General features: G+C 37.6%; 1 protein-coding gene across 7 annotated transcripts in view; it reads left to right on the top strand.

Moving 5' to 3' along the window:
* LMO7 (LIM domain 7) overlaps positions 1-12435 on the top strand; it is a 217449-nt gene that overhangs the window by 119650 nt on the left and 85364 nt on the right. The window lies entirely within an intron of this gene.

Below are 12435 nucleotides of genomic sequence, written 5' to 3'. Positions count from 1 at the left end.
GTGAATCAGAATAAACTCCTATTATCAGATAAATGTGACAGGAAAATGATTTAATTTTGTAATGATGACCACCTCTTTATAGTATGGCTCTTAAACCTAATAAACATTTTTTTTCCCAAGGAAGAAAAATAGAATAAAGTATTTATCTATAGAAATAATAGAAATGGAAAAAAAATTAGTTTCTATGATTTCAAGCAAAGATTTAGTTTATGTGGTTAATATCCCTGTTGTAGTAGCTTCAATAATTATTAAAAAATGGACTGTAAAATCTTAAATGGGGACAACAGTTTTTTCTAAAGAAAAGTAATCCTATATACACATATCTTTTAGAAGTATAACCTAAAATCCCAGGTAGGATTAATCTCTTCAGAGCCTAACAATACATATTTTTAAATGAACAAGCCATTTGAACCTATATGCTTTGAGTTCTGTTGAATACACATTTCTAAGCTACAGAGCAATGGTATGTGCATGGCAGGGATGCAATGGTCTGCATTTCTGATTAATTCTGACTCATTGAAGTAGTTGACTGATCCTAAGTTTCAGTGTCATTGTGATGTTTTTACTTCTGCAGTCTGTGGGGTCATGTTTAATTTCCTTGAACAATAACGTTGGAAAAACTTGTTTAATTTTTCCTAATCGTCATTCTCTCATAAGACCTATCTGATGGGCAAAGAGATTTTTGACTTGGAAATTCTTTTTAAGCAGTCGCTGTCGAATGTCTTTTCCCCTTAAAATCATACTGTTTTGAAACTGGATAGCCGATGTTTGAGTAGGCTGGGGACTAGGCAAAACTTGTTTGTTGGCTCCTAGTTCCAAGGGTGCTCTGAGCAAATCTTGCCCTGGAGCCTTGTGGAATGTTGGGTCTATAGTGTTTGGGAAAAATCATATCTGGGCCCAGGTATCAGTGAAGTTACTGACAAACTGAAACCAGAGGCCACAGTTACAGCTGTAGTAGGAAGTATGCAGAACAACTTGTTTCAGTTGAAACCACAAGGCCATAAAACGAAGGCGTGCCTGAGGAGTACTGGCCAGATCCCCTGAGGGAGAACAGTTCCCCTGACCACTCCATCTTGTTGGGACTGGAGCGGCACCAGCGTCCACCCTGGGTCCGCTGAGATGGAATCGGGTTAGGAAATGCTGGCATATGGCTTATTAAACAATGTTGGCCACAGATCTTATGCCCTGAGATCGCATTCTTACAAAAAGGAAGCAGGTTTAAAGGAAAGCAAATGATTGCTTAACTAAATAGTAATGCATTTCTTTTTAGTTTTTGTTCTTATGTAACGTGGAGTCTCCTGTTGGTCAAACCCTACCCTATCCTTATTATAGATGAAAGGACTTGGAGTTGGTTAGACTTATGGTTCTCAGCTCGGGGCAGCTTTGTCCCCCATGGGATACTTGGCATTTTTTTTTACTGGCATTTAGTGTGTCAGGAATGCTACTAAATGTTCTTTAGTGAACAGAACAGTCCCCATAACAAAATTTCTGGTCCCAAATATCAGTGGCACTAAGGTTGACAAACCCAGACTTAGACTTGGAGTTCCTTACTTATTTCTAGTCTGCCAGCAAGATAACCATGTGGGCAGGAAGGATGCTGATCGACAGTCTTACTAAAATGTAACTTTTTACTGATTAACATATAATAATTTATATATTTCTGTGCTAGTATGTTTGTCCATCTAAAATGGAGGGATTACTATAATTTGCGTGCAGTTATGTGAGTATTTTGGCATTAGTTTGCTCATCTGTATACATTAAAATTAGCAAAGATGTGGCAAAATATTTGATTATTTTAAATGCTCTATAAAAACTCAATGTCTAAGACTGCATTAACAGTTCATAGACCTGCTGTTGGTCTTGCTGCAAGTACCATCTAAGATACATATTTGTGTGACATACTGAGAGGAAAGAGCAGTTTGTACTCTTCACATTGGCACATGGGAGGCGTTTTTTGTTGATGGGCAGGAGTGTTAAAAACATAGTGGCATATGCAGCCTAGGAGAGTTGTGTGTGGTGAGAATGAGTAGCAGGAGCAATCAATTTAAAGATCCTTTGCTAGTGAGTAATGTCGATAATCCAGACCCTAACCATAAACCCTAACTTTCCAACAATTTGAGATTTACAATTTAATTTGCAATAACAATGTTGTACCAGTCAAATCAAACTAGAGCATTCTTCATTTTTCTGTAATTATACATATTAATATGTGACGTAATTTTCTTTAAATATGCATAGTAACATGGGATCTAACTTTCTAAATGGATTATTTTACTTCTTGCAAGATGTAGTTTAAAATTTTCCAAGTATGTTTGAATTATTGCATTTACTTTGGGATTCATGTGTTCAAGTCAGTTAGTACTTTTGATTTTGACATCCCTGACTTTAATGGGTAGAATCCATCTTTACTACTTTTCTTCCTAAAAGGCTAATACATAATTTTGTGACTTCATCTCCATGAGTGGTACATTGAAGTTAAACTTTTCCTAGTAGTTTTTGAGATGTTTACATCCAGATGTTTACTAAGGCCATGACATTTACCTTATATACTAATGAATAGCTGCATCATCATTATAAACCATGTTGTATGTTCAGACTAAACTCAGAAGCAAACACAACCCACAGAGAAGAGGTGGTGTGACTCCCACTTTGCTGTGCCTGCACACTCTCTATAGAAGGCCTGAACATTAAAGGTTTTGATTTTATGTACAGCAACTTGACTCATAAACTAAGTCCTGTCTTTAAACCATTGCTCTAAACAAATATATTGAAAATTTTAAGCTAAGAATTTGACATATTTTCAATATGTTTTTTTCTGTCTACTTATCATTCCAATCCAGTTTTTAGCACTTCTTAGATACATTCTGTTCATTATGCAGTTACCGGATGGCAGTGTTTTTGAACACAATATTTCAGTCATGCAAAGAAAAATTCTTTTCTAGTACGCTCTTTCATTATTTAGGGTATTAATATTAGGTTTAAAATGTAACTTTAAATGTTGATATTGACTGAGTTTTTTTAAAAAGATCTATTTATCAAATGGAGGGTACAGAAATGAAAAATCTTTTTATTTTTTTTTATTTTACACATGCTGGTTGCCAAAGGAATAGTAATTGGAAACAAAACTAGTGTTAACATATTGCCTTCGTGAAAATAAGGGAGGCTCAAAATTGTATTTTAAGGATTTAACTGTTCTCTAAAGCCTCAAAAAGGTGCTTGATTTTAAGGCAATACTGTAAGGTTATTTCTTAGGAATTGGGTTCCCAGATGGCACACTGTTAGCAGTCTGCCAAATTGGGCTTGAGATATTAATGTGTTTATGTGTATCGATTAAGATTTTTATTCTTGTAGGTAAAAATGCAGCTACTTTCCTTCATTGACTGGCTTATTTCACTTAGCATAATGCTCTCCAATTCCATCCATGCCGTTGCAAAAACCAATGGACATAAGACACTGGGGGATAGGGGAGGCTAGGGTACTGTCTAGGGTGGGGGAAAAAAATGGACACATATGTAATACCCTTTGTAATAAAAAATTAAAAAAAAATGCAGCTACTTTGATGGATGTAATTTCTACTTTTTTCTGACTTAAACCTGGTTTTACATTTCTTTCATGTCTTTCAAAGGAGCTTCTCGACATCTTAATCTTTTTTTTTTTTTAAAGTAAACTTCATAGTATCCAAACTTGGATATGTAACTTGAGCATGGGAACTTCCACCTGTCAATTCATGTTCCTATTTTAGGATGTGCCCTTCCTCCCAAGCAATTGGGAGAGAGTAAAACAGAAAGGAAGTTTGCTGCACCACACACATCTCTGTCCCACCCAGTCCTGGTGTTAGGTAGGTGCTGAAAGGGGAATGTTAACTCTTTTGGGTTGCCAAAGTCTCTGTTTAACGCCAGCAGTGCAAAGGGAAAGCCATGTTTTCAAATGTTCTTTCATTGCAAAGTTGGACTATCTAAGAGTCTGCGTAGATTCAGAGAAAGGTTGTGGGAGTGAGGCAGGTCTGTTGCTGGGACAGACTGTAGAATAACTAAAGTTTTATCTGGTATTTGTTTCTCTCCATTTCTAGTTCTTAATTTGTTTCTTGGACAGATAAACAAGTTTCTGGATACCAGCTCTCCTTCAGCTCTCTACTTTCTCCACGTTATGGACTTTTCTGGGCAGGGTCTTTACCTTCACAAGGAACCCGACTTGTGTTTATAGCTCCAAAGGGTCTCACCTGGGGGCTCATCTGATTTAAAGTTATGAGTCGGTTCATGGGAGAATTTAGAATTTGCTTCTCCTGACCAGATAGCATTTGTTTTATAGCAACGTCTTTCAAAAAGGGTTAAACCGAACAGAGAAATGTTTTTGTTGTGAAGAGAGTCTTCTGTTTTTCAGATTTCCTGTAGGGATTCTTGTCTTTCTAGTTATCACCTAAAGGGCTGCCTATGTTGAATTACTCAAAGTTTTAATAATAACGTGCACTATAATATCTGTAATCCAGTCAGTCATTTTCGAAAATGACAGCATCACCAGTGACTAGAGGTGCTAAGCATTGTTTTTCTGAGTGTCATGCTGTATTCTGGTCTGATGGAGTTGATTGTGTGAGGATATACGTGTGAGGTATGTGTCCTCACATCTATTTCCGGAGCTACAGAGTAGTAAATGGCACTTAATGCAGGAAGGGGAGATTTGGGTTTCAGAGAAATCGTTCCCTTGTTTGTTGTGTGAGCATTGATTCAGCGTCTTCTCTGTGGCATATACTTACACAGACATACATAAGATGGGATCCTGCCTTTGGTGAGCTTTCCATTATAACTGAGGAAATGTCCCCATAAATTCACAGTTAGAATACATTGTGTTAAGATAAATGCACAGGTTCTCTGGGAATATGGAGTTGAACAAGCATTTCAACTTTTTAATCAGGGAACACTTTCCATTGAAAGTGACATTGGTTTCTCCTCCGGACTTTGGAGCACTCACTGTGTTCATCTACATCTAATTCTTCCCTCGGCTTGAAACTAGCTGAGAACAAGGACAGTACATCATTCCCTTTATCTCCTTAGTCTCTGACACTTTAAGTGTTAAATGAGTATTTGAAAATTATATTTTCATTACAAAGATTTCCTGAGGTTTTAGAATAGGCTTTGAACATGAGCACTGGTTTTTCCTTGCCAAGCCTTCCTCTTTCTATTCTCATCTTTCATAATTGCAAAGCAGATCTGGCAAAGCAGCCATTGAACTTTTGGTTTTGGTTGCCTTTCCCTTATCATTTCAGAATAATGATAGGGCGGGCAGACTGCAACATAATCTAAAATTTACACAATCTAAAAGAATGTGTGTCTCCTCTCAATGTGTGAGTAATAAATAAAATTGGAACTTTGGACCATGCGCTTCTCAAATGGTGCATATTTTAATCTTTATGTTGATATGCAAATGATAAATACTAATAGTGTTTTAGAAACGTTTGATTCTTTTTTAAAATTGATTTTTAGAGAGAGGAAGAGAGAGAGCACATGCATGTGCACGAAAGAGAGAGAGAGAGAGAAAGAGAGAGAGAGAGAAAGAGAGAGAAAGAGAAAGAGTGAGAGAAACATTGACCCATTGCCTCCCACACACACCGTGACCGGAATCAAACCTGCCACTTTTTGCTGTATGGGAGGGTGCTCCAACCAGCTGAGCCACACTGGCTAGAGCTAGAAACATTTTAATGTTTTCATATCATGACCAATCACTTTTCATTTTGTGAAATTAATCTAAATTCATGTTTAAGACTTTTGGTTGGAAAAATATTGGTTATATAGGTAGTTGAAGTATCATGTAGAAACTCAAGGACAAGGAATAGAAAATTTTAACAGCAAGAACTTATAATAGAAGTGACTTCTTAATGAGGAAATATTAAAATTTAATGAAATTTACCAACAAGTTTACAGTAAGCCTTCCAAGTTTACAGAAGTTCCTTCCAAAGTCAAGATACCTGCCTTGGTACTCTTACCTTAGCCTAGCATTAAACATCAAAGCCCCCCCGACCCCCCCTCCAAAAAAGCCACAAATTACCTTTGACTTTGTCATGATAAAAACTATTTTAAGTGCCCTAGTCATTGTGGCTCAGTTGGTTGGAGCATCATCCTCTACACCGAAAAAGGTTGCAACTTTGATTCCAGGTGAGGCACATACCTAGGTTGCAGGTTCTATCCCTGGCCGGGGCGCATGCGGGAGGCAACTGGTGGATATTTTTCTCTCACATTGATGGTTGTCTCTCTCTTTCTTCCCCTCCCACTTCTCTAAAATCAACAAGCATATCCTCAGGTGAGGATTAAAAAAAAAAGAGAGAATATAACTGAGCAGATTTCTTAAGCATTCATTTGAACTGTTTGTCTACTCCCCAGGATGGAACAAGGAGTTTGGGTGGAGTTTAGTTGATGTGCATCAGTTGCCATAACAGATAAGCATCTTGGATGAGAGCAGGGTTTTAGGTGTCTGTGAACATGGGCTTACAACTCCCATCCCATTCAGTCACGTGGTGGCTGAAAGGCTAAGAAAGGTTATTTCCCTCCCTGTGATCACTTTGCTTCTCAGTGAATAAAGCTGTAGTTGCTGCTCTCTTGGAGCTTTGCAAATAATACCTTCCGGGGTATAGCCGGGCCTCACACGGATGTTGTAATGACTACACAAGGACAGGTATGTGAAGTGCATAGGCACTAGGCAGATAGTAGTGCTCAATAAATGATTTGAATTATCATTCTGATCATTTTCATAATTTGGCTTTCTCTTCTTGACCTTATAACGATGTATTCCCTGTAGAAGAACATGTAAGAAAAGGATCTGGCCTCTGGCTCCTTAAATTATGATGATGAACTATAGGCTCTTTATTTTTAGGGGACTGTAGGCCATTTAAACTTCTCTCCATATGATTGGGAGCAGATACTAAAACAGATACATTTTTCTGTTTAGTCAGCCTTTTGCAATTTACCTATTTTGTTAGCCTCGCAAAGCAGGAAACCAGAGAATAGACATTTAGGTTCTTTGCTCTTGCCCATGTGTATGTAGAACCAATACAGTTTTGTTTTGTTTCTTGAGACCTCAACATGTTGTGTATTTTCTGACATATTATAAATATTTTAATTTGACTTGGATCTGTTTCTTTTAACAAGTTGTTTATTTCCATACTTAAAAAAGAGAAAACAACAAACAAAACCCCAAAACACTTTCATGAAACCACAACCAATCAGTCTACAACAAACCCAAATCTAAGACTTCACTCGGTTTTTTAAAGTATATATTATATTCTCCCATTTTCCTCCTGTCATTTCAGCCATGAGGAGGCTATATATATCCTGCAGGCAGGCAAGAGCACACACTCTTCTCTAAAAGGCTTTTGCAGGGCTTATGAATTATTCTTTTTGGAGTAAGTGTTCGTAATCTGCCCTGACTGACCTCCAGTGCGCATTGCCGCCATGATTTCTGGGCAGAAGACTTAGCTGCCCCTTCTGGGTGTCCCCATCTATTTTGTCCATCAAAAGACTACTACACAAACGACATAAAAATGTCTTTTAGATAATACTATCAACATCTGTGGTTTTTACCCAGGGCACTAAAAAGTTATAAATAGCAATAGGCACTGTTTGTGAGGTCAAAGGCTTGCTTGTTCTTTGTTTCCAGTTGTTCTTGTCTACAATGAAAAAAATGTCAAACTAGGTAGTATGCTTGTGTTAATGTGATTTGATATTACATTATAAATTTGATGTTTTTTCCTTTGAAAAAGTAGAGCCTAACAGATGTTAAATAGACTATGAAAAGTTTATTCACTATTTATTGCTTATTTTTAAAACTTTGGGTTAATGAAGTAGCTCTTTTTTGGAGGTAATTGCCCTAGTATAATTCCTGTCTTGGTGAGCAGCATCCAAGGTGGAATTGGTTGCTGTTGGACTTAGTCTCCATCCTCAGAGAGACATACCTTTCTGAGTATCCCTACTGAACCGGGTGGGTGGGGTGCTGTGTCATCACTTATTTTCTTCTGAAACGCTTAGTACCATTGATTTAGACACAAAATATGTACAGTAAGCCCATGAAAACATGTTCCAATAGTGTTAGTGAAGGACCATTAATTTTAGGGACACATAAAAAGTAAATTTGCCATATAAATAACCCGCTTTAATGTTATTCTTAACTGTAAGTGATAGTGTTATAAAATTCCATTAAAAGGGAGTAGATTGAAAACATGCTTTGAATGAACTTCAGGATAGCCAGTTTTTCATAAGTTAAAAAAGGAAAAAGTGGGGGATCCAGTCAGCTGGGCGAAGCAGCTGCTTTGAATTAAGCTCTGTTTACAGTAACCGCTATCAACTTAACAAGGGTTTGCTCTGGGCTTTGAGCAATTTGGGGGAGAAATCCCTAAATAAATATTAAATATCACTATTTCACTATTCCATTACATTATCAGAGTAATGATGGCTGCTAGATTTTTTGGAAAAGCTTTTGTTCTGCATTATTTTCTTTTCAATTTACTGAGATATGGGAATAATCTTCCACTTTTGGAGTCAGGAAAGGAATAAAACAGTTAGTGTATCTGGGTAAACATTTTGGCTGACGTTACTAGAACTTCTTTTGGCTTAATATTGAAAAGGGAAAATCCCTGCCAGGTAGTTATTATCTCGTGCTTTATTTTGTGTTTAGTAGTGTGCGTTCACCTTCAAAATATTGTCCAATAGAGAGCACACACGTTAAAAAAGAACGTATGTGAAAATTTGGGTAAGGCACCAATTTTGTATTAGGCACCAATCTGAAGAGACCTTGGATCCTTGGTTATTTTGGTGAAGAATTCATTTCACCAAAGGGGTTTTGTTCTGCGACTTGGAGGGTAAATAGGAATAATACGATAATTAAATATGGGTGTCCAGAGCATGTCTTTCCCAGATTACTAAGAGCTCTGTGTGTTTTCTCAGAATTTCCATTCTCCTTTCATTCTACTTACAAGAAAGAGGCAGGAAAAAAATCTTTTTAATTAAAGACTGACATCAATTGATGTAAACCTTGGGCTGCTGGGACCAGAAATGACTGCTTCTAGGGTAGATAGAAGCAACACAGTCCTGACGGTGGGGTTGGGTGTGGGCATGTGAAGCTAACTTAGGGGTATTGAATCATCTCACCTGCAGACATTTATTAAAAAATTTTTTAAAAAATTGATTTCAGAGAGATGAAGGGAGAGGGAGAGAGATAGAAACATCAATGATGAGAGAGAATCATTGATCGGCTGCCTCCTGCACGCTCCCCACTGGGGATTGAGCCTGCAACCTGGACATGTGCCCTGTCTTGGAATGAAACCCCAACTTCTTGATACATGGTTTGTTGCTCAACCACTGAGCTACCCTGGCTGGGCACCTGTAGACTTTTTACCTTGTGGCTTATCAGTGAAATTCATTGGGTATTTAATATTCACCAGATATAGATCCTGAATCCTGGGTGGGTAGAAGAGAAATAAGACCTTCTCCTCTCCTGTCACCCAGTGGAGAAGATGAAAAGCTTTCTGGAGCTGTAATGTTTTATGTTTCAAGGAGTATCGTAATGATTTCTAGTTCACAACTCTAAGGAAATGCTGGAGTGATGACTAGCAGCGAGGTGGGAAAATCACTGGACTAGGTGCCGGAGTGTGTCAGAGGGACCCCTGTCACTGCTGTTCCATCAGGTTTGGACAACCTGGATTTAAGTGCTGGCAGGCACTGTCAGGGGTTTTACAGTAGTTATTTCTACCGTAGTAACAGCCCAGCCATGTTAGTTCCATTTTGCTGCTGATACTTGAAATGAAAAGAGAAGAGTAACTTGCCTTATATAATCTTGGGTGAGTAACAGAGCTAGGATTTTATTTTGGGTGGGTGGGGCTTAGCCTACAAAGCTGGGACTCCTTCCACTGTATTGTCAAAGAGACTTAAGCAACCTTAAAAAAATTGACTGAAATTCTTTCTAGTGTGATGCGGCTGAAATTGTCATGAGTTGCTTTTAAATCAGGCCAGCTATACCCCAAATGGATGTGATTATAATTGATATTACCCCATTTGATACATAGCAAATATCTTTGCATTATGATTTTAAAATATTTTTCCTACTTTGTGAACTGAGTAACTATAAATGAACATACAATATACCTCCAAATCTAAGATCAGTGATTCCGAGACCTCCTAATTTTAGGAATGTTAAATGAACACATGTGTGCCTCAGAATAGAAATAGGCTACATGTGTGGTCTTATAACACTGGCTAGTTGAGAAATAACAGAGTACAGTATTTGGACTTCATTGCAATGTGTACATATGCCTTGATAGGTTTTATGACTGTTGTGCAGATATTTATAACTGTTCAATTATATTTGCCATGCTAATGGAGCATTCCTGTTAGATGACGAAGATTGCAAACCTTCCTAATCTAAATTGCCCAGAGTCATACCACTACACTTTGCACTATATAGCATTGGCGTGGAACCTGTCTTTAAAAATAGAACTGGTGTCCTAGCCAGTTTGGCTCAGGGGTTAGAGTGTTGGCCTGTTGGGTTTGATTCCTGTCAAAGGGCATGTACCTCGGTTGCAGGCTCAGTTCTCCCTGGGTGTGTGTGGGAGGCAACCAATTGATGTGTCTCACGTTGATGTTTCTCTTTCTCTGTCTCTCCCTATCCCTTTTATTCTTCCTAAAAAAATCAGTGGAAAAAATATCCTCAGGTGAGGATTAATAATAAAAAATATAACTGGTAAATATATTTTATATGGAATAATTTCTTATTTCCCAGCTTTTGATTCTCTATTTTACTTAATATTGTTAAAACCAAACTAAATCATGATTCTCTCCTCAAAATGTTGTTGGCTGGGAATAAGTACTTATTCAAAAAATACAAAATGGGTTATTATTTTTTTTAAAATTTAGGTCATTGGATATTAAATTCCATACAAAGACTTAATGCTACTTTGAAATCTTGTTTGAAGCCCAAACTATAAGCAGAAAGATAAGTGGTAGTCATGTTGTTGTATAGTATATTAAACAATAAAAATTAATTCAGTACATGGTGCAGAGTTCTGCAATCAGTGTAGTCATTGGAGGGTTTGAAACAGGCGGTAAGCATAGAGCATCAAGTGTAACAATAAATAGCATCGTCTAATTCCAGTAAGATGAAACTCCTCTTTCATTGCACATCTGATAGTGACTCAGAAAAGCAAAGTCCAAGAAATGACTCAAGCACAGAAACACTTTAAGAATTTCTTTACCAAGACTTACAATGAATGGAGTGATCATGTCTTCTCTTACCAAGTCATTGGAAATTATTTCCTGGTAGTGGTTAAATGTAGACCATCAGAAATGGTTGCCTTTCATTACAAGGAAGAGAAATGTATTAAAATTATGGATGTGTTGTTTAGAGAACCAAAGACACATGAAACGAATAGGAGCCCAAGATAGGAACATAGTGGAAGAACACAAACAAGGACAATGTTTTTAGATGCAAAAATAGAACACAGTTGTTTTAAGGCTGTTAAATATGTAAAAGGAGGGAAAAATACTGCTTTTGAGAGTGGGAGTGGAGGAGAGTGGAAAGCAAATGACACTTGAATGGTTTGCTTACTGCCTTGTGTAATATTACAACCATGTTAGAAGATAGGGTGCTTGCCTGAATTTATAGATATGGAAGCTGAAAGGCTCAGTGGTTTGCTCAAGGTCACATGCCTAGTACAAGTGGGAACCTTTATTATGACCCCAAGCCCAGTGTTCTTTTTGTTATAAAACCCAGTCTCTAAGTGTATCCTAATGAAAGATAACAAGATTGGATGAAGGAATTCTTTAACATGTTAATGTGTATCTGTCAGACCTGAGTTCCATGAAGTCGGTTGTGCAGAATGTAAGTTCTGGAGATACAGAGGATTTTGTCATTTTTAGAAACTATGGGTGAGAGATTATCCAAACTTTGAGAGTTAGAATTCTTTAAACAAGTGTCTCACAAACATCAATGTACACATAAGACTCCTTGGGATCTGGTTCAAATGGAGATTCACATTCATCAGGTCTGGGCAGGGCTGGGAGTGTGTATTTCCAGCAGGCTTCCAGGTCATGCCAGTGAGGACCACACCATGAGCTACAGGATTTAAGCAATAAACAATAGTGATCATAAACTAAAGTAAAAGCATGTATTTCAAATATTTTGTAAATAAAGTTACTTGACCTATAGAAAGCACACAATAGTGATCACATACAGGAGTGAGGGTTTAACAAAGGGATTGGGGAAGATGTCAGGCTTGAGTGTGGATCTAAAAGCGAGTAGGATTTGCGTGAGAAGCGGAAGACCTGTGCAAGAAGATTGGCACATCCAAAGGCACAGAGGCGCGAAGTTCTGGTCCCATATTTTACAGATCCTCTTAGATGTAGAGCAATGAGTAAAGCCAATAAGGTAGCCAGCCATTCTTGAGGACTACACTTTGTG

This window comes from Myotis davidii, unplaced genomic scaffold (genome assembly GCF_000327345.1).
Source record: "Myotis davidii unplaced genomic scaffold, ASM32734v1 scaffold274, whole genome shotgun sequence".
Classification (NCBI taxonomy): domain Eukaryota; kingdom Metazoa; phylum Chordata; class Mammalia; order Chiroptera; family Vespertilionidae; genus Myotis; species Myotis davidii.
Note: the sequence above shows the minus strand (reverse complement) of the source record. Positions and strands in the feature narration are given on the sequence as shown.